The sequence below is a fragment of the Uloborus diversus genome, chromosome 5 (assembly GCF_026930045.1).
Source record: "Uloborus diversus isolate 005 chromosome 5, Udiv.v.3.1, whole genome shotgun sequence".
In the NCBI taxonomy this organism is placed as follows: Eukaryota; Metazoa; Arthropoda; class Arachnida; order Araneae; family Uloboridae; genus Uloborus; species Uloborus diversus.
In genome coordinates, this window is record NC_072735.1 from 74,756,644 (window position 1) to 74,777,568 (window position 20,925).

A 20,925-nucleotide genomic window follows, 5' to 3' on the forward strand; every position below is an offset into this window, starting at 1 on the left:
AAAACTAAGAAGTTGACACATTTTGAAGTTTTTGTTTGAATTTATATTGAACAGAAAATAGTAACATATTTGGCAAGGAATGTTTGACACTATGTTCCAGTCCTAAAGGCAGGGCTTGATCAACCTCTGAATTTAGAGGAAGCTAAGCTTCATTTCAATTTTTCTAAAAATTAGCGTGCTTTGAAACAAAGCTCACTAATGATGCAAGCTTCAAGTTTTATTCCCAAAAATAGCCTATAAGAATTCAGATTAAAGTTAATTCCTCCCCCTCCCCCTCGACTTATCAAAATTTTGTACATTATTTATGTTTGCACTGTAATTCTCAGCGAATTTGGATGGTTAGTGATTAAATCAGATTTATCGCTTCACAAAATTAATCAAAAGTTATGAAAATTCACAGTTAGGCCAATCTCGCATTTGAAAAAACATGTAGTTACCACATTTTATAAAATATGTGTCCTCACTTTTTAAAACTCCTCCAAAATGTTTTGTTGAACTAGTTCTAATGTTTTGCAAGCCCTTTTAAAATACATATAAAATAAAGACTGAAAATTGTAAGCAGTTTTTCAGTCATTTCATGGGCCCCTAAATGTGTGAGAGGATACTCAAGTTTCCTGAGCCCTTTGGGTTATCCGGTCTTGCCTAAAAGAAGTTAAGATGATCACCAGGCTATCAAACGTAAACTACCTGATTTCTAAGTGAATCAGAGATTTCACTTTGGAAGAATAAATTTTAGAAAGAAGTGAAAATTAATTTGTTGAAATTGTCAAAAACTTTTCAATTTCGTTCAAAAAAACAATTCTAGAAAAACATGTAAACTTTTGGGCACATCTCAAGTGTCTGTGAAAGACATAGCAAAGAAAAGATTTAAATAAGAAATTAAAGAAAAAATCCTTGCATGGCGGACTAAAAATGACGCAAAATATCCATCTTCGTTGTTTTTGAAGAACAGTTACCCCAGAGTGCCCCGTAATGTCATTCCAGTGAAGCGCCCATGGTCTTTATTTAACATTGGGCGGAAATGTGCCCCTGACCCTGATGTTCAAACGAGACGTTGAAATTTTTAGGGGTGAGGCAGGGCCCGATTAAGATATCAAGAGGCCCTTGGCCAAACACTTTTTTTTAGCCCCTCTGTAGGGAAGCTTGCAATTTTAGCTATTGGCTAAAACAATTTTTACCATTTTGGGGCTTATAAAAAGTGAAGCCTTTCTGTAGGGAAGCTTGCAATTTTAGCTATTGGCTAAAACAATTTTTACCATTTTGGGGCTTATAAAAAGTGAAGGCCCTAGGCCACAACCCAGTTGACTTATTCAGTGATCAGACCCTGGGGGGAGGGTAACTTCAGAGGGTTTTGATCTGATTTTGAGGGGCTCTCGTTTTGGAGGGTGTTTGCAGCATTTGAAGGGATGCACCATCGCCTTTGAGGTGCGTGGCATCCTTGTGTGACCTACAAGTGATGCTTGTGGCGCAGAATAAAACCTTATTGAGTCCTATCTGTGGTGCTCGTAGTAGGGAAAATGTGAAATATTTTAACACATTACGCGTAGTAGAGAAACTATAAAAATGAATCAGTGCATTTCATCATCGTTCGTCATAACTTTTCTCGGTAAATATTTTGTTAATGCCACCAGGCGATAAAACATAAGTAAATGCTGACAGTTGTTTTGTCTCAGTTATGACGTAGCTTTTGTTATGAAGACATTTTGCTTGTTTGAATTTCATAATTCAGATAATATCCATCCAGTAAATACAGTATCCATCCTGCACTGCCTTCCTAAGGGTGTAAGACGTGTCTCAAAAGCAGGCCCGTCATTTCAACGTCATTTCAAAATTTTCTTGCGCTTGTTAGTAAATAAAGCAACGTTTAAAACCCAGCAAAAATATTCGATATAAAGCAGATTCATTAAAAGAAAGCCAAATACCCATTTTATACCTCATTATCATAGTCAATACCAGTGACCTGGGGGCGATCGCACACAAAGAAGTGATTTGGCTCCTCAAGTGGTTGATAAATTCGCGAGGGGAGATAGGAGGCGATGAATATTTAAGACAAAATCATAAATCGGCCAGCGAATATTGGAAGTAAAAACGAATACGAAACCGATATTTAAGATTTAAGACAAGGAATCAGAAGATAAATAAATACTTTTGTGCTAAAAAGCAAAATAAGAAATTACAACGTCAAAAAGCACAAATTACTGATTACTGCAGACACGTGTTTCGGCGTTACAAAAGGAACACCTTTTTCAATGCAAAAGAAAGGAGCTTATGGATGAAAAGACATCCGACAAAAGTCTTTCACCCATATTCATAAGCTTTTGTCGGGTGTCTTTTCATCCATAATACGGATGCGACATCGATTTCGATGTTTTGGAAACATCGGTGTTTTTGTTAAAATATCGATGTTTTTAACATCGATGGTAAACTATCGATATTTTTTTAACATAGATGTTTTGAATTCGATGTGTTTTTGACGTTGATGTTTTGTATTTTAATTGAAAATTACAATAAAATTTCTTACAGAGAAGCGACATCGATTGAAACACATCAATGTTTCAAAACATCAATCTTCAAAATGAAAAATAATCAAATAAATAAATGATAGTATCTATAAATTGACCCAAAAACATTGAACTCTCGGAAACATCAACATCATACCCCGTTTACTATATATGTTACGGCCAAAGCCCGAAATCGACCAGTTCGCGAATTGGGCAGCCAATTCGCGAACTGGCCAACATTGCTGAAAACTTACCGGCCAAAGCCCGAAATATTCTTGATTTCGGGCTTTGGCCGGCCAATTCGCGAAATGGCTAGGGACGATCGGCCAAAGTACGAAGAAAGAAATCAAGAGCAGCTTGTTTTACACACTTATAAAAATGAAGTATTTTGAAATGAGTACTTCGGTGTATTATTTTTTTTTCTTATGTACACTTGTTTCAGAAACAAGTTTAAATATAAGTGATACCTCTGTGTTAAAATAAGCTTGTAATGCATAAAAATATGATCTCGTTTTATTCTATTTGCATATTTAAGCCATATATTACTCAGGGAGCGTATATGATGTAGCATGCGTGATATAGCTGAAGATGAGAAAGAAGATGAGATTTGCGCTCTTCAAAGTAAATGCGTTACGTCAAGTTTATAAATACAAAGGCAAATGAAGTACTCAATTTTCCAACTACCTTTAAAGGTGATCCTTAGTCTTTTTCTGCTCCATAAACCTAACGTGAAAGATCCCAGATCACATCGTCTCACGAAATATCACTTCAAAAAATGAAGTATTTACAGAGGAAAATATAAGGGTTCATTAAAACAAATATGAAGGAAAAAGAGTTTTGTTGTTAATATAATTAAAATACATTTCTTCGTTGGCACAATATATCGAATTTTACCTACAACATGTCCTTATTTATATTTTATACATACATGTCATTATATTCGTTTTAATTTACTCTTAATATTTTTTCTTTATAAAAAAAAAAAAAAAAAAAACTCGTATTTTATGAATCGACATTTCGGAAGAGAATGTAATCTGGAAATTTTAGCATTTGGTTTATGGGGCAGAAAAGGACTGACGATCATCCTTAAAACATTTCTCCATCGTTCTTGCGAGTTAACCTAGTTGGCAGTTCATTGGACTGCAGATTGAACGTTCTGTGCTCGAATCTCTCTCTGTTCAATTATGTCAGTAGATGTTTTGTTTGGCAAATTTATAGGCTTGCATATTTTTCCTAAAGGTTTGGGGAAACACATACAAGCAGAAAGTACTCAAGAATTCCACTGTATTTTAAGTATTCTGCTTTAATAGTGAATTTTACTAATATCAAATAATGAAAACAATTACGATAGTGTAAAGCCCATCATTAATTACTACAAGTTGAACTTCCGTTCTGTAAAAAAAATTGTGTAACCGAGACCTGATATATACTCCATAAAATCGGTGGAAGCAAATCTGCCTCTACTGCTCTGGAGTAACTTAACTGATAACTGGCGTAAAGTTACACATGGCTTGCGGAAGGTTAATGTAACAATACGAGGAGGGACCCAAAAGTAACCGGACTAATGGTGCGATGCCAATCCTAGATGTAGTAGAGTGTTCTCTGGCTAGATGGCTCAAGTAGAGACCTTCACAAACCAGCTGTGCAAGTGGCGTCAGTTTAGTTGATAACGTTGGATCGTAGTGTTGGTTTTTTTCAGGTGTTGTTGCTTTCCGCCTGCGAACTCATTAATGACAGATTTCAAAGAACAAACTGTAAGCTTGAAATTTTGCTTCCTGCTCGAAAATTCGGCTACGGAATAGCTTACCAAATGCTTCAACAAGCTTTCAACAACGTTGCTATGAGCCGTACACAAGTTTTCGAGTGGTTTGGGCGCTTTAAACGTGGTAGCATGAATGTTGAAGATCATGCTCGCTCTGAGCGCCCTTCAATGTCTCGAAATTATGAAAACGTTGAAAACATCCGACAAAAAATCAACGAGAGTCGTCCTTTTACAACTGACAAAACTTTACAAGAAACAAGAGTGAGTTGGACCTCGTGCGGGCGATGAGAAGAATGGTTCCTTCACCACGATAATGCTCCCGTACACATAGCCTTCACTATTAACCGCTAACTTGGCCTCTCAGGGGTGGTCAGTCGTTCAACGACCCCGTATTCGACAGACCTAGCCCCCTGTGATATTTTTCTGTCCTCGAGGATGAAAAAAAATCTGAAAGTGAAGCGTATAAGCGCCCTATAAAAACTTCTTCGCGACGGGCACTGGAAACGGTTAAAGTTAAAGAGTTCCAGAGGAGCTTCTAACAGTGGAAAAAAAGAATTAACAAGTGTATTACATCTAAGGGGGAACACTTTGAAGGAGACTAAAGAAATTTTGTGAATAAATTAATAAATAAATATTTTAGAACAAAAATCCGGTTACTTTTGGGTCCCCCGTCGTATAGCGTCACGTCTCATAATTTCTGCGTAAGGTTCAACCAGAATTTTTTGCATGCTTACAGAGAAATTGCTTGAAAGGTTAATTATACTAGCAACCTCTTGCTAATATTACTTATATTAGCGAAAATTTAGCTTTCGTCTGACTTTCTTGAACGGGTGCTTAATTTTAACGGTAAGTAATCTCACAGATAGGTCACAAAGTCCTTCACAAAACATAGTGCTTCTTCCGTGCCTGCGGATTCCAGTCGATGCAGTTTCTCGGGTACAATGGAAAATTCACTTCTGAAAAACTATGTTTCGAGTACCCCAAGTCCTGTTTCTAATTTGTGGAAACCTTCCTCGATTTTCAAGCAAGAATGCTTATTGGATCACCCCGACTTCTGTCAACATCTAGAACAGACGCGTTCATTATCTCCAACTTTTACTGGTGGGAATTTCGCATCTGAATTTTTAAGCATCTTCGTAGCTTGGCCTTGCAAAACGACCAAAAATATGCTTATGTAATTCCTGAATAGCACCTTATTAGCTATCACATATAATTTCAACTGAAAGTATTTACATATAGAAGTACAAATACTAGGAATAACTATTCGAAACTATGCGGATTATGTGGCCAACTAGGCTACTCTTCTTCCTCCTAGTATCATTGTTCCTGTTCCTATTCGAATTTTAAAGTCTACTATAAAAAATACCAAACTGGCTGATTGGCAAAATTTATGGAATAATTCAGACAAGGCCAAGGCAAGATAGACATTTGATTCCCTTCCTACTGTTTCCTTCAATAAGCTTTACTTAACTGATTTCAATCAATTTTTAACCAACCATGGTTTAATTCATTCTTTTTTTTTGAGACAACTCTTAAATTTTCCCAACTTTTGCATCTGCGGAGATAGGAAACATTATTTCTTATTGTAGATTCACTTAGACTTTTCTTTTTAAGTTTTCTTCTACTGTTACTGCTTCAAACTGGATTTTTTTTTTTTTTTTGATAAGATTGCTTTCAAAAATGGTAATAACTTAATTCACTTTATTTCAAAATTTTTAATAGTTTTTTTCTCCCTCCCTAAAAAAGGAAAAAAAAAACTTACTTTTTGCGGCCTTATTACTTGAGATCTTGAGCAGTTATTTACTGTTGTGTTTCAAGATGTTTATTTTGTAATGATTATAAATGTAATTGATGAGTGCATTATGATTGAAAATTTAACTGATTTTGACTGATTACCGATAATAATTATTTAATTATTTATGTAAATGTTCTTTATAATCAAGTCTGTTTATAATATGTTTTAAATTCTATAAATCTTATTATGGAACATTAATTTGATTTTGTAATTATTCACTCTTTCCAAGTTCTCAAATTTTTTTAGTTATGGTAGACATCATCATCTATTTTAAATTGTTGTTTTGTGAAACTTATATCAATGCTTTCAAAAGTATACTTCAGAAGTATGTAATCAATTATGTTCAATTGTCTTTTTATGATGATGTTTCCAAAATTTAAAATCACCGTTAGTCACTCCACATCTCCCATCTGTACCGAGAAGGTCTTGCACCCATTCTGGGGAGAAGTGGAGGAGTCTCCGTCTCTCTCACTTGCACACTGTCATACAGAGAGCAACAATAGTGCCGTCTAACATTATCATTTCGGGCTTTGGCCAAGGATTACCGGCCACTTCGCGAAATGGCCAGCCAAAGTAGAAAATACAATATTAACTGCAAGTATTTCGGGCTTTGACCAAACTTCTTGGTCAATACGCAAATTGGCTGGCCAATTCGCGAACTGGCCGAACTTCGGGCTTTGGCCGTAACATATACAAAAGGAACTAATGTCTGACAGAAGAATCACTGAAGCCCTATATAGTTCTCAAGTGCAGATCTCATTTTCACACGTTGGTTGCGAAATTATTCCCATTAAAATTGCATTCATGATTTGAGGTTCAGTATTTTCAATATATTCGTCGGGTACGTATGTTTTGAATTGCTTAAATTAATTACTCGTATATATATAATTTATTATTGGTTTTACTTAGAAATTTCTGAAATAATAGCTATAATTCAATATATTGACGCAATGCCAAAAGATCCACTGATAAACATGTAAGAGATCACCATGTATGTAAGTCTGTAGTGTAGTATATTCAAAAATGTTTGTTGTATATTGATAAAAAGATCGATGTTTTAAAACATCGATGTTCTTTGGTCGATGTGTCAATACCATCGATGTTTTAATTTCTTACATCGATGTTTTGAACCATCGATTTTTGCCATCGATGTCGCACCTCTAACCCATAAGCTCATTTCTTTGCATTGAAAAAGGCGTTCCTTGTAACGCCGAAACACGTGTCTGCGGTAATCTGCAATTCTTGCTTTTTGACGTTGTTATTTGTTATTTTAAGGAACCAGAAGTTAGAAAATAAACAAATTAAAGTATAGCTTCCTCCTCATACCACGATTGACCCTCGAAGAAGTATTTCATCATTCATCCGCAAGTTTATGAATTTTTAAATTTTCACTTTTTTTTTTTAATTTTAAAAAATCAATGTTTCTAATTTCGCTTTCCAATTAAAAAAAAATAATAAAAAATGTATTTCTGTTTTCGAAAATACGTCAATGATTTTGTTTAAGTATCTCCCTTCAAATGCCTATCATATTTTTCTAGAAAAGAAAGAAAAGAAAAAAAACGAAAAAAAACCGTAAATTTATATATTTATTAAAAAGCTTAAGAGTGATTACATAAAATTGATTTTTTTATACACATTTTACTTTAAATTAATATAGTCTTTTATATTTTCAATAATATCTATGTTTACTAGCGCCAACTTGTGGATTTTTCTAAGTAAGGGGGGGGGGGGCGGAGGGTCTCAGTCAATGTTCTCTAAAAGAGGACGATGGACCCAAAAATGTTGGGAACCACTGTTCTTCTATACTAATCTATATAGACACAATGAATTCAGATGCTTCGACCTCGAAACTTGTCAAGTTTCATATTTTTGTGACTGTTCATTACGTTCATATTTTTTATTTTAATGTGATGTGTTAACATGTTTTAAAATTACGAATTTAACAACTAATTCCCGAGAGAATGGAACAAAAGACAACTTTTACTGAAAGGAAACTCAAAAGGAATCTGGTTACATATTTTTCTAAAAAAGTTACTATATATATATATATATATTCTTATTTAACCCTTAGGCAGTTTTACGCACCAGGAAATCGAATTTCAAGTCGCAATTTAAAAACCAAACCGATGATAGAGTAAAACACGTTTCTGAGCATCTAAAACTGAAACTAAATTTTAAAGCTTTTCAATGTTTCCAGGGTGGCACTCTTTCGACAATTTAAAAAGAAAACGTTTTCAAAGTGAATAAAGGAAATTTCTCAGTTCAATTTTCACTTATTCATACTTAACAAAATTGTACACTTGGCGTAAATGGACGCATAACATTTTATGCAGATTTAATAAAATTCATTTCAGTAGTTTTAATGCTTTAAAAAAATGAAGAAGAAAGTGATAAAGGGGGGGAAAAAGCTATTTTCAGTTCCAACTCAAAATGATTTTGTTTTTGAAAGGAAAATTTCAATCTTCTATTTCAAAATTGCATTTTTTACAGACATTTAATTTTCTACCAGTAAAACTAAAAAAAAAAAATATTTTAGTACCTTCAAAAAGAAAAAAAAAACCTTGAAAAAAAGATATTGATAAAAGTAAAAAAAAAAGTGTACAGTTGTACATTGTAAAAGCAATGGCAGTCGTTTAGGTTTTACAAAAACTTTACTTGTACGATACATGGTTTGCATTTTCTGATGCATAAGAAAAATTAAAACGAAATATTTCACTAACAGTTTACCCCTTGCGATAGAAATAGTCCAGGTAGAGTACGTAACTTTTAAACGTTTCATAAACGTTCAAATGGCTGTCAAATGGTTGAGAATCTTTTTAAAACGTTCATGAAAGAAAGCGTGCTACCTGAACAGTTTTGCTAAATTTTCAACACTTTGTTATGATCTGATAGTAGGCAACCTCTATATACTCATTAACATACATTGAAATTCTAATATTGATTACTCACATAGAAACTTGTCTGATTAGTCTCCTGCGTAGATCTTACGGAAACCTCAACGCGTGATTTCTTGACACGCAGCTTTGGAACACCAGTTACTAACTGGTTACGAATTCACTACGAAAATCAGTTACGAATTCACTACGAAAGCCGCGATTAAAATGAATACTGCAAGGTATTGTCTGTTTTCCACGAGAAGGCCCTTGACTCCGACCTTCGTCACGTGGTATCCAATGAATTTATTTCGCTGTTTTTGGCAGAATGTATATTCGAATCATAGCATTTTATCGTAAAAGCAGCAATTTTTAAAATTTAAGAATAATGGAGGTAGAGCAACAGACTAAGACATTTTTTGCACATTAAAATGCACGCCTAAGTTAAGGTGTCTCATTGACAAGCACGGGGATATGTCACCCCCGCGTAAAATTGATTCTGCGTTCGAGAAGGCGGGGCGAAGTGCCTTCTCTTGGAAAAAGGACAATAACGGAAATGTCTTTTCAATCTGTTAGAAATGCTACTATGTAGAAATAGGAAATTCTATTTAATAATGCTTTGTTGTAAAATCTTCTCATAAACAAGAATACTTTCTTAAAAGTTAATTTCATTACTATCGCAGCATTATACATTTAAAAAGTGAATGAGTCACTTAAAAATGGAAAAATATATTTAGTGAGTGTTGTATTTTATAGTACAAACATATTATAATTATAAAACATGTAAGTAAATAAAGACTTTTATGTCAGTGAAAATTGAATCGATTAAAGTTAAAAATTTATATTCTTTGTTTGAACGTTCAAAATTCTTCTTAATTCATCGTACGGAACATGTTTTTATATTCTGTTTTGTGGAACGTCTGTCTCTAATGGGTAACACTTTTCTTTGTATTTTAGCATGTTCGTTCATTGATTTCTGAAAAGTTTTGTTTGAGTTAGTGAAAAACAAATGAAACAAAATATTTTTTAAAAATATTTTAACAGCAAGCTAGAAATGTACAGGCCTATTAAAATTATATCGCATAGTGCTTTATAATTTTTAAACCTAAACGTTACCACCTGAAAGATGGGTGTTCAGAGGAATGGGCTAAACAATTTCGAGTGCGACTTCTCAGAAACAACCAAAATTGTTAATTTAAACCAGCAGTTCTAAACCTGTGTGGGTGTGGGGAGGGGGGGGGGGACTTCCCACGGGGAGTGGCAGAAGAATATCAAAGGAAGCGTGAATGTATAAAATAACAAAGTAAAGCATAATTAACGATGATTTACTTTACTCAATTTTTTAAGTCATGTGTAAATTTTTTCGACATGATTGCCTTTTTTTTTTTTGAAGTTTTTAGTGCAGTTTCATCCACGTGAATCTGACACTTCAGTTTCAGCATACATATAAGTTAAAATATCGAGCTGAACACTGAAAGTGACCTGAGGTGTGCTTTGTCACTGTTACGACCCAATATTAAAAAACTTGGAAAGGACTAATAATGGCATCCGTCCCACTGATGTTGTGAAAGTTTATATGTAAACAACTTGCCATTCTTACAAAGATACTTCAAACTAATTTGCTTATTTTTTCGATATGATGTCTTCTAATATAGGTTCAATATCAAGTTAAGTGAAGAAATATTAATTTTTGTGAACGAAATCACATAGGGTCAGGTGGGGTGGAATGAGTACAAAAACAAGTATTTTTGAAATGATTATCAACCTATTCAAATCTGATATCCAACAATTAAAAAATCATGACTGAGTTTTTACATTTCAACAATACATTTCACATATCTATAGTTATTATTACTGAAATAATTTTATTATTTAGTGAAAAAGCTATTATTTCAAAGTCTGTTTTTATACCCATCCCACCTCATGGGGTGGAGTGAAGTATTTTGTATTATTTTTAATGAAATTTCAGAGTTGAAAACATGAATTCATTTATTATTTTTTCACAAAAAGATACTAATATAAAAGTAAAAATCTATTGAACAATATAGTCTGTAATTGCACAGCAATTAAAGGTATAATGTCCACGATTCTTGAGGATTGGTTGACTTAGTTTTTTGATGAATTGTTCTTCAATCTCCAATTTCGTATTATTGGGGAAGGTGAAAAAATTTCCCCTCAAAAACTTCTTAAAATTTTTTACAACATATGCACAAGTATCTAAAGATTCTAGAACCTGAGCAATAAAATACGTTTTACATTTCTTAGCAATGTATTCAACTAACACCCAATCTCCTGTAGATTTGTACTTGTACATAAGCTTAGTGGAATGGAAGTTTGATCAGACTGGTTTTCAATTTTTTTAGTCAGCTCTGGCTTTGTCTGGTGGTTGCAGGGCGTGACTTGTATTAGGCGGTAGGCAAATGATAAATTCGTCATCAATAACATGCTTTACAGTTTCATGTGTCAGATGGCTTGCATTTCTTTTCAAATGCCTTACGAAAACATTGAACCATTTTTCAAAGATTGTGTCTTTCATCCAACCAGATTTCGCGCAGTCATAAGTAACTCCGTAACATAAGGATTTCAGAATATGAAACTTTCGATAAAATGAACTACTGCAGAGAAAAACTTTTAATGAGAAAAATGTTAATTCCACAGTCTATGTCATTAAGACTAATATTATGCCCATTCCACCCCACTTATAAAAAAAAAATGAACATATTTCTTAAAATGTTTGGAATTTTTCTTTTCTTATTTTTTTAGTTGACAAAGGAGACTTCCTTGAATGAAAATAACAGTCATAGAATGCTGTCTAAATTCAAACAAAATCCTGAAAACAAAGTTTCGAAGATATCAGTTTTGATGTTTACAATGTAACTTTCAAGAAGGCTGCCACTAAACTGACTGTTTGCAATCAATTTTTTTCTTGAACGAAAATAAAGGCAAACTATTGTAAATAACGTGTGCAAAAATGTTTGAAAACTTTATCCGTATTTCAATTTTAGAGGCGTGACCCATTTACCCCAACCAAACCTACAATTTTTCAACTTTCACTCGTGTTAGAAAGATTAAAAGCAGTCTGATTTCTGGTTTTCGATGTTGTTTCTTCTTGATAAGGACTATTTAGCTATTTCAAAAACATTTCTCTTAATTACACTACTGAACTTTGATAGAAATAAATAACGATTTTAAAATAGATAACTATACATTTCTTCCATTGTAAGTTTGCAAAAAGTAACTCTAAATTAACAAAACTGATACAAATTATTAACGCATAAAACGTTTTTTAAAAGAGGCAAATACTTTTACAATTAACTTTATAGTCAACCAAAAAAAAAAAAAAAAAAAAACCAGAAGAAAGATCTTTTTATCAATAATCTGTCTTGAATTCTTTCTCATGGGTTTTTCGAAAATGCTGTTAGTGACAATCCTTACATTGATAAAATTCCTATTATTGTCAACTACATATTCATTGTGAAAATAGTTTAAAATTAAAAAAAAAAAAAAAAATCAGAAAGTAAGAAAACTTAAGCAATATCCTGGTGATGATTTTTTCAACTTGATGAAACTTTAAACTAGATGAGATAAGTTTTAACTTCTAAGTTTCTACGCTGAGCGTAAAAAAACGAACAATATCCTTTCAAAGGAAAAAAAATACATTTTTGTTCAATCTTCGTTATTGCTCAAGGCGTTCTGATAGGATACGCAAACGATTTTTGGGTGTCAAAGTGATTTTCTGGAATGTTAAGAATCCTAAACTTTAAAATAAAAAATACCCTTTCTTTTTCTTTAAAGTAAACTAGTGGTACCCGCACGGCTTTGCCCGTAATAGAAAAATTAAAAGGTCTTTTGGTTCGCCTGTATATTTACAAATAATGTATGGTGAATTTGGCACTTACGGCTCTTCAAATTGGAACAAGTTATTTTGAAACCCGGGGAAGGGGTGCTTTTTGATCTAAAGGGAACTCATAATGCGTTTTTAATCTGTTTCTGTTTAACTGACGATTTAAATCTTTGCGAATCAAATAAGATTGCGAAGCAATCTTCGTGGGTTGGTGAGCGTTAGCGAGCAGGGGGAAGAGCCCCCTAGTTGTTAAAAAAGAAACAAGCAAATGTTTTTTTTTTCTTTCAATGATTGCAAATCAGAATAATGCTTCTTTGTACTAAAATTCTTAAGTTTTAATATTGTGTAAATTTCACAAAAATGATGAAACATATAATTATTTTTCAACTCGGTAGCGGAAACAACGCGATACTACGATTCTCAAGAAAGTCTGCAGACTATTTTTTAGTTATGGATGAAAAATTACTAATATTTTTAACTAACTGTACCCGCACGGTTTTGCCCGTAGTAGAAAATTAAAAGGTCACTTCGTTCGCTTGTATATTTACAAATAATGGATGATGAGTTTCTCGCCAATTGGCTATGTTCATTTGCTCGCCTATGTTACGGTTCCACGTTATGATGATTTCGTAATTTACTTTTCCACGTTGTGACAATTTTCTTGGTAAAATGTTCTTAAAATTAGAATATAAAAAGAACAAAATCGAATTTTCAAAAAATTGCTTCGAGGTGCACACCCCCATGTTACAAACTAATTTTTTTTACCAAATTTCATGAAAATCGGCCGAACGGTTAAGGCGCTGTTCACGTCACAGGGATCCAGACATCCAGACAGAGAGACTTAGAGCTTTATTATTAGTAAAGAAGAAAAAAAGTCTTTAATTTTTCAACGAACGAAGATTTGTAGCGCATTTTTTGAAATAAATTTCAAAAATACTGTGTATATTTGTATTTCTTAAGTTTAGTAACATTTTTTCAAGCATTGCTCGGGGCAGATTTTAATTTTATGATTTTGAGATTTTAATTTTACGATCAATTTAAGGTCGGTTTATCGTGCAGACTATCTTTGAATTTTTATCCACATTGCATGCTGGCGAAAAAAATTTTGCTAATAGGTTTTTCAGTTCCCTTTTTCTGCTTTAAGTTATTTGTTTTTGAAATACTTGTAATTAGTTATCTTTCATTCTTAAAATTCGCCATAAATGCAATGGGGATATTTTCAGTCAAACGTACTACTTTTAGTCACTGAAATAGTTAAAATAAGCAAAAAAAAAAAAAAAAAAAAGAAAAACATGTATTCAGAAAAACCTTACATTTTTCCAACAGTTTTTTTTAAAGTTTATTTTTTACTCCGATATTGGAAATAAGACGTGGTCTTTATGACGTCGCAAGTGATGTACTTTGGCACGCTGAATGTTCACCCATTGTTAAAAAAAGGTTGCCGTTAAACAGTAATATTAATAGCAATCATAATGAGAATTTTGATTGAAGGTTTTTCAGAAGCAAGCATGAAATTCATTACTATCATTGCGCTGTAATATTTTTATCTAATGCCAAAATACGGCATTACTCTCTGCGCTATTGGCATCAGTGAATGGCATTTTATCACTTGTGATGTCATGCGCAGAAGCGTAAAAAATGAAACTGAATCTGCGCACCAATTAAAATATTAAAATAAAAAATCCTTTAGTCATATTGTTTAATAAACAGTTAAATCCTATGTTTTTAAACATGCTCTTTCAGAAAAAAATACTTTTAACAATTCAGAAACAACGCAACTCCATAAACATTGAAAAGTAACTTTTAATATTTTTTCAGTTTAAAATTTTGATTATGTGTCGGTTGCATTGTTAAGTGTTGTTACTAAACATTAAGTGTTGTTATAAACATTATTATTATTAATTTTTTTTTTTGCAAACATTGTTCAAATTTGTTTGATGTAAATACTAAGATTTTAACTACATCACGTTAACTACAGCGATATTAATGCTTAGTAGACGGACATTCCTAACTTTTTTTCTCGTATGCATTCACAGAATTTATCGCATGAGCAGAAAAAAATTATCAAACACACATGTATATAAGTATTTAAAAAAACTGAACATTTCACAAAAAGCATATATCAAGTTTGTAAATTATAACTTATCTAACCAGAATGAAGAGTTTTGAAAGGTCATTAAAATAGTTAAAAAAAATACAAAATGTTTCTTAGATGAACTGGCAACACAGCAACTTTCTTCTATGCAATTTCCAAAAGGAAACAACTAATAAATGCTGCGTTTATCCACTGGATAGGTTCGTTTATTGACTGGGTCAATGCATCGCTTTTCCTTTCTCCCCTCCTATGTCCCCCCACTCCCAAAAATGAAACACGTTCATAAAAGTTCTCCTTAAAAAAAAAAAAAAAAGGGAAGGAAAAGAAAAGAAAAATCCGCGCATCGATAAAATGATTTTTTTTTTTTTTTTTGCCATGTACCAAATGAGTTTTTAACGCTATTACGAACTTGTAAGGGTTTATTTACTGGTCAGACTACCCTATAGTTGTTTATTTAGTATCTAAATTGAGGTGTTTTGTATAAAAACCCATTCAATAAATAAATTTTTTGGAAGTGTTTTTATCCTTGTATGTACCTAATTCTGCACTTTTCCATCTACAACCACGTCACAAAACACATTAGAACGAATCCCTCTCAAACAACTCAACCCATGCTTTTACCATATAGCTACTAAAAACGTACGGGTTACACCAACATAAATTTCTTAATCAACTCATATTTTCGATTGTACAGTCGAGTAGATGATCTAAAAGTGAGAAACTGCAATATTTTAACTGGAATTTGAATGTCAAATTAAAAACAAATGAAAACAAAATGGTTTATTTCAAAACCAGCTCAATCGTATTATTATATCTATTTATATCTGTAAATCAATTAAACAATGATGCTAATTTAAAAAAGAAAACAATACTAAAATCGTACATTGATTTAAAAAAAAAGAGGGAAACTTAAGTGGATAGAACGTAAAAAGCTTTTTCACTCTCCTTTAATTGTGAAAATGGATAGTGGTGATTTTGGTACAAAACGCCTTAATTGCTTTGTGTTACTACTATTTCTCCAAACGTTTTTAGAAGTTCTGAGCGCATATTTGCATCGCACGTACAAGAAGCCAGGTCTGCTATTAAATTTCTTCAGCTCCTCAAAAATGTTCCATACATCGCTTGGTGAGATCATTCGCATTCGCTGGCCGAAAAATGCTTCATCGGTAATTAGAATTTATTTCTAACGTTCAAGCTGTCAAAACTTTCAAAACTGATAATATGTAAAAGAAACGAGTTAGTTGAAACATGTTGAGTGAATTTGACGTTGATGGATTGGAATCGTGGTAGTTACGCAAAAGTTAGACTAGCATTTTATGAAATAAAACAATCCCGTCTTAAAATCTAAATTTTATGCTTTTGCATCTTAAGCTACTTAATGCAGCGTTGTGGTGAATTTCGTCATGCTTGCTTCTTTTTTTTTTAATGAAGCATAATTGTTTGTAAGTAGAACGAAAATTTCTTTTAACAGCAGCAATGTTTCGCCAAAATATAATAGTTGTCAAGTTTATTCAAAATTTTGAAGGAGGCTAGGATAATGTGTTTAAGTTCTTTAAAAGTTGTAAATGAATATCTTCTGAAGATTTTTAAAGCTTTTAAAATATAATTTCGAATAATAGTTAAAATTTCATACAGTAAGTATTTTTAACAAAACATTATAAACGTAAAAAAATTATGAGCCAGGTAGGTATCTTCATCATAACTAAATTATTGGTTTTGTTCAGTGGTCCTAAACCTGTGGTCCGTGAGCGATTTTCATGTGGTCCGCGAACAGCTAATGAAAATTAATCTACATCATTTTTAGAGTTGTATTTAAATTTATTGAAGAAAACTTTTGGATTCCTCTCAGTTCACACAATATAATTCTTATGAAAATATTATTTTTATTTTATGTGGTTCGCTTAGGGCTTGGAAGGGTATCAAAATGTCCTCAGCAATGAAAAGGTTGAGAACCCCTGGTTTAGATTATTTAATTCGAGGTGAAACAAGCAGGAAATCGTGGGACAAAGTGAAATGGTGAAATATTTACTCTGCTTTTAGCGCCACCTATCTGGTTATATTGTAACAATGTAGTAGCACATGTAGTCTATTTCATTGAGGAAGAAAATACCGCCAAAAATTAAGACATATGATATTATAGGCAATTTTCAAAAACTGATACTACTCCTAGTGTAATATTTTGATGAAAGTCAACAATTATTTTTGTTATTATAAAATGATAAAGTTCTTGTTATTAACATTTTAAATGTTAATCGAGGCTTACTAATATTCGATGCAGTATTTATTTAGTTAATATTAAGTTTACTTGTATTTTAAATATTTTGTACAATTAGTGAAGTGCAGGTGGGGTAAAGTGGATGGGCCAAAGTGAAATAGATCATTTTGTCTACATATTCAACCAGTTGCTAAATCACTTACGCATTTATTTATTAATTAATTCATTTACATTCCTTCATTTAGTAATTCACTTATTTCTTCTCTTCTTTTCTTATTCATTTACTTTTGTCCATTTATTTATTTTTCTTCCTACATTGATTAGTTTATTTAATTATTTGCTTATTGTTGCATAATTCTTTCACATATTCATTCAACCTTTTATTCACTTATTTTTTTGATCAAAAATATTTTTTCGAATTGAATAGAAAACATTTCATTAGAAAAATATTTGATCCATAAAAAAAGGGAGTTTTTTAAACGTTTTAATTTTTTTGAATTCTCAAATCCACTACGAAAAAAAAAATTTGAATTTTGTCATCTTGAATTCAAATTATGTTTTTCGCAATCACGAGTGTGTGTAAATATGTAGGCGTGTGTGTTTGTGTGTGAGGGGTATGTGTGTTTGTGTGTAGGGGGTATGTGTATGTGTGTAGGTATGTGTGTTTGTGTCTGTGTGCAGGCATGAGTGTGTGGGTAGTTGTGTGTATGTGTGTAGGTGTGTGTGTGGGGGGGTATGTGTATGCGTGTGTAGGCATATGTGTTTGTGTCTGTGTGCAGGTATGAGTGTGTGGGTAGTTGTGTGTATGTGAGTGTGTAGGTGTATGTGTGTTTGTGTGTGTATGTGTTTGTGTATGTGTGTAGGTGTATGTATGTGTGTAGGTGTATGTATGTGTATGTATGTGTGTGTAGGCATATGTGTTTGTGTTTGTGTGCAGGCATGAGTGTGTGGGTAGTTGTGTGTATGTGTGTAGGTGTGTGTGTGTGGCGGGGGTATGTGTATGCGTGTGTACGCATATGTGTTTGTGTTTGTGTGCAGGCATGAGTGTGTGGGTAGTTGTGTGTATGTGAGTGTGTAGGTGTGTGTGTTTGTGTGTGTAGGTGTATGTATGTGTGTAGGTGTATGTATGTGTGTGCATGTATGTGTGTGTAGGTGTATATATGTATATGTGTGTAGGTGCGTGTATGTATGCGTGTAAGTGTAGGATATTGACGAAACCTGGAGACGGTTTTCGCTAGATGTGCAGCATCGTGAGGAGCCGGTCGACGGTGATGCTGCGGAGGGTGCTGGTGCTGGTGGGAAAATAAAATCATAGGAACGCCAAAAACAGTCAAGTGAGAACAATAAGCAATCGTGATTGCTCAAAAAAATACTGTTTCAATGCAAATTTACTGTAAAATGCAGTGTTCTTTCTTTATGTACCATAAGTTTCAAAACAAATTTTAAAATTTCTCATTTTGAAAAAGCTTAGTCATTCCCACATTCCCCTATTACATAACTCAAGCCATTATGTTCTAGAGCCTCAATACTGATGATTATTGTTGGAGACTTAACTGTACATGGTCAACGTACTTCACATTGAAAGATGGTTAAACTTTTATTTAGAACTAGTGGTACCCGCATGGCTTTGCCCGTAGTAGAAAATTGAAAGGTCATTTGGTTCGTCTATTTATTTACAAATAATGGATGATGAATTTCTCGCCAATTGGCTATATTCATTCGCTCTCCCATTCCACGTCATGATAATTTCGTAATTTACTCGTCCATCTTATGATAATTTTGCTCCGGAAAATGTTCTTAAAATTGAAATAAAAAAAGAACAAAACCGTATTTTCGAAAAATCGCTTCGAGGTGCACACTCCCATGCTACAAACTAACTTTGTGCCAAATTTCATGAAAATCGGCAGAACGGTCTAGGCGCTATGCGCGTCACAGTGATCCAGACATCCAGACATCCTGACAGATAGACTTTGAGCTTTATTATTAGTAAAGATTATGGATCAATACTACTACTTTTTTGATGGTTAACTAATCTTCCAAGCAAGATCTCTCATGTTATATGATTACTATTTTTTTTTAAATATTGAGTTCAGCATTAAATTATCTTTAAAATGATGCACGCGAGCTTATATTTTGGAGTTAGATAAGTATGCAAAGATTTTTAAAATTGTCCACGATAGTGACCACTAACGCAGACTGACTGAAGAATGAATCTTAGCTTTTGCAACTCTTGCGTCCCTAAAATATCCGGCACAAGCTCTGGCAACAATGACTTAAAACGGTATCTTTTAAAAGTAATCTTACATTAAACCCTGGTTTTAAAATATATTTACAAACCAAACTCCTTCTCAGAAAGGACATGGTAGCCATTTTAACTCAAACGAGAACCTAAGCATTAATTTGTTTCTACCATTTCTTTGCGTGCAAGACATTAAAAAGCATTTTATCACTCAGAACTGCTTTAATGCTTAATGATAAGAGTTTCATCAAATCATAAAAGCAAACGAAAATTTAAGATACAAGAGTAGATTTAGTTAATAAGTAGTTAAAATGCTGACGTCAAAAAGAAAATTCATTTTGCATGATCTTACGATACAAAATTAAGAATCTGGGGACAGGCAAAGTATAGTACTAGACGTTATTAAATTCTGTTATTAGCAAACGACACATATTATCAGAGCATGTAAAACAGCTATGAGATTTTTTGCTTTGAAATTGTCACTGCACGTTAGAATAGCGACTTAAAATCTTTGCACGCATGATGATAGTTTTCATAAAATATCTCTTTAAGTGATACGGAAAACCAATTCATTTAATTCTTAATATTTCAGTGCTTCCATTTCTCTTTGCTTTTTATGTCCATTACGGGGATAGTTGAAAATTGAAATCATGCCAAATTCTGTAAAGGGCTTTAAAAGCTTCCGTTAAAAATAAAGATTAAAAATGAGTATGGCGCCATTTGCTTTTAAGTAAAAAGAACCTTTCATTTAATGAAATGTTAAAGTTTGTATTTAAAAAATCAACAGCTTAGTAAAAAGAGCCTAAAGAAAAAGTAAAAGTTATAGTTCTTTCTGTTGCTCACATTAAAAAAAATTTTTTTTTTCATCCTTTAGTTGATAAGATCTTCCAAAACAGTTTTTGTGCAAGGACTTGTGAATCACAAATATAACTTTTATACGTTAACTAAAAGAACTGCTTATTGCATTTTTAAAAGTATTCTATCAAGAGGAAATATTGAGGTTTTGATTTTAAATGTTAATTTCTATGAGCAATTACTTTTGTGCAATAAAATGTAATGTTTTCTACAACATTAGAAGTTAAATTTTCCGTAATTATTACTTTAAAGCTTAAAAGTTCCCTTTCATATGTAGCCGAATAAATGCATTCAACAATAAAAATTCAGGTTTTACTATGTCTTTCAAGTAGCTTGAATTTATTCAAGTTTTCAAAACTTTTTACACTAGTTAAAACATAATGATGGAATTAATAAAAAAGCAAATCACTAATGAACGGCATTAGTATGTATATTTTAATGTGTAGGCAGTATTTATAAAAAAAAAAGAAAAAGATAAGTTCAGGGGCGGCTTCTAATTAAGACGAAAATCTAGTAAAGCTATCTTCAATTTATTTCATGTTTTTAAAACGTTTTTGTACTAGTAAAATATTACTAATGGAAGTAGTATTTCAAAAAAATCTAAACGAATTATTTAAATTTTCATCTTTCTATATGTTGACAGTTTCTTAAAAGAAAAATATCTCATAAATTCCAATACAAAAGCAAAGAAATGCAAGATTTAATTTCGTTGTTTCAAATATTCTTTTTCTATTAAAGTCATAATC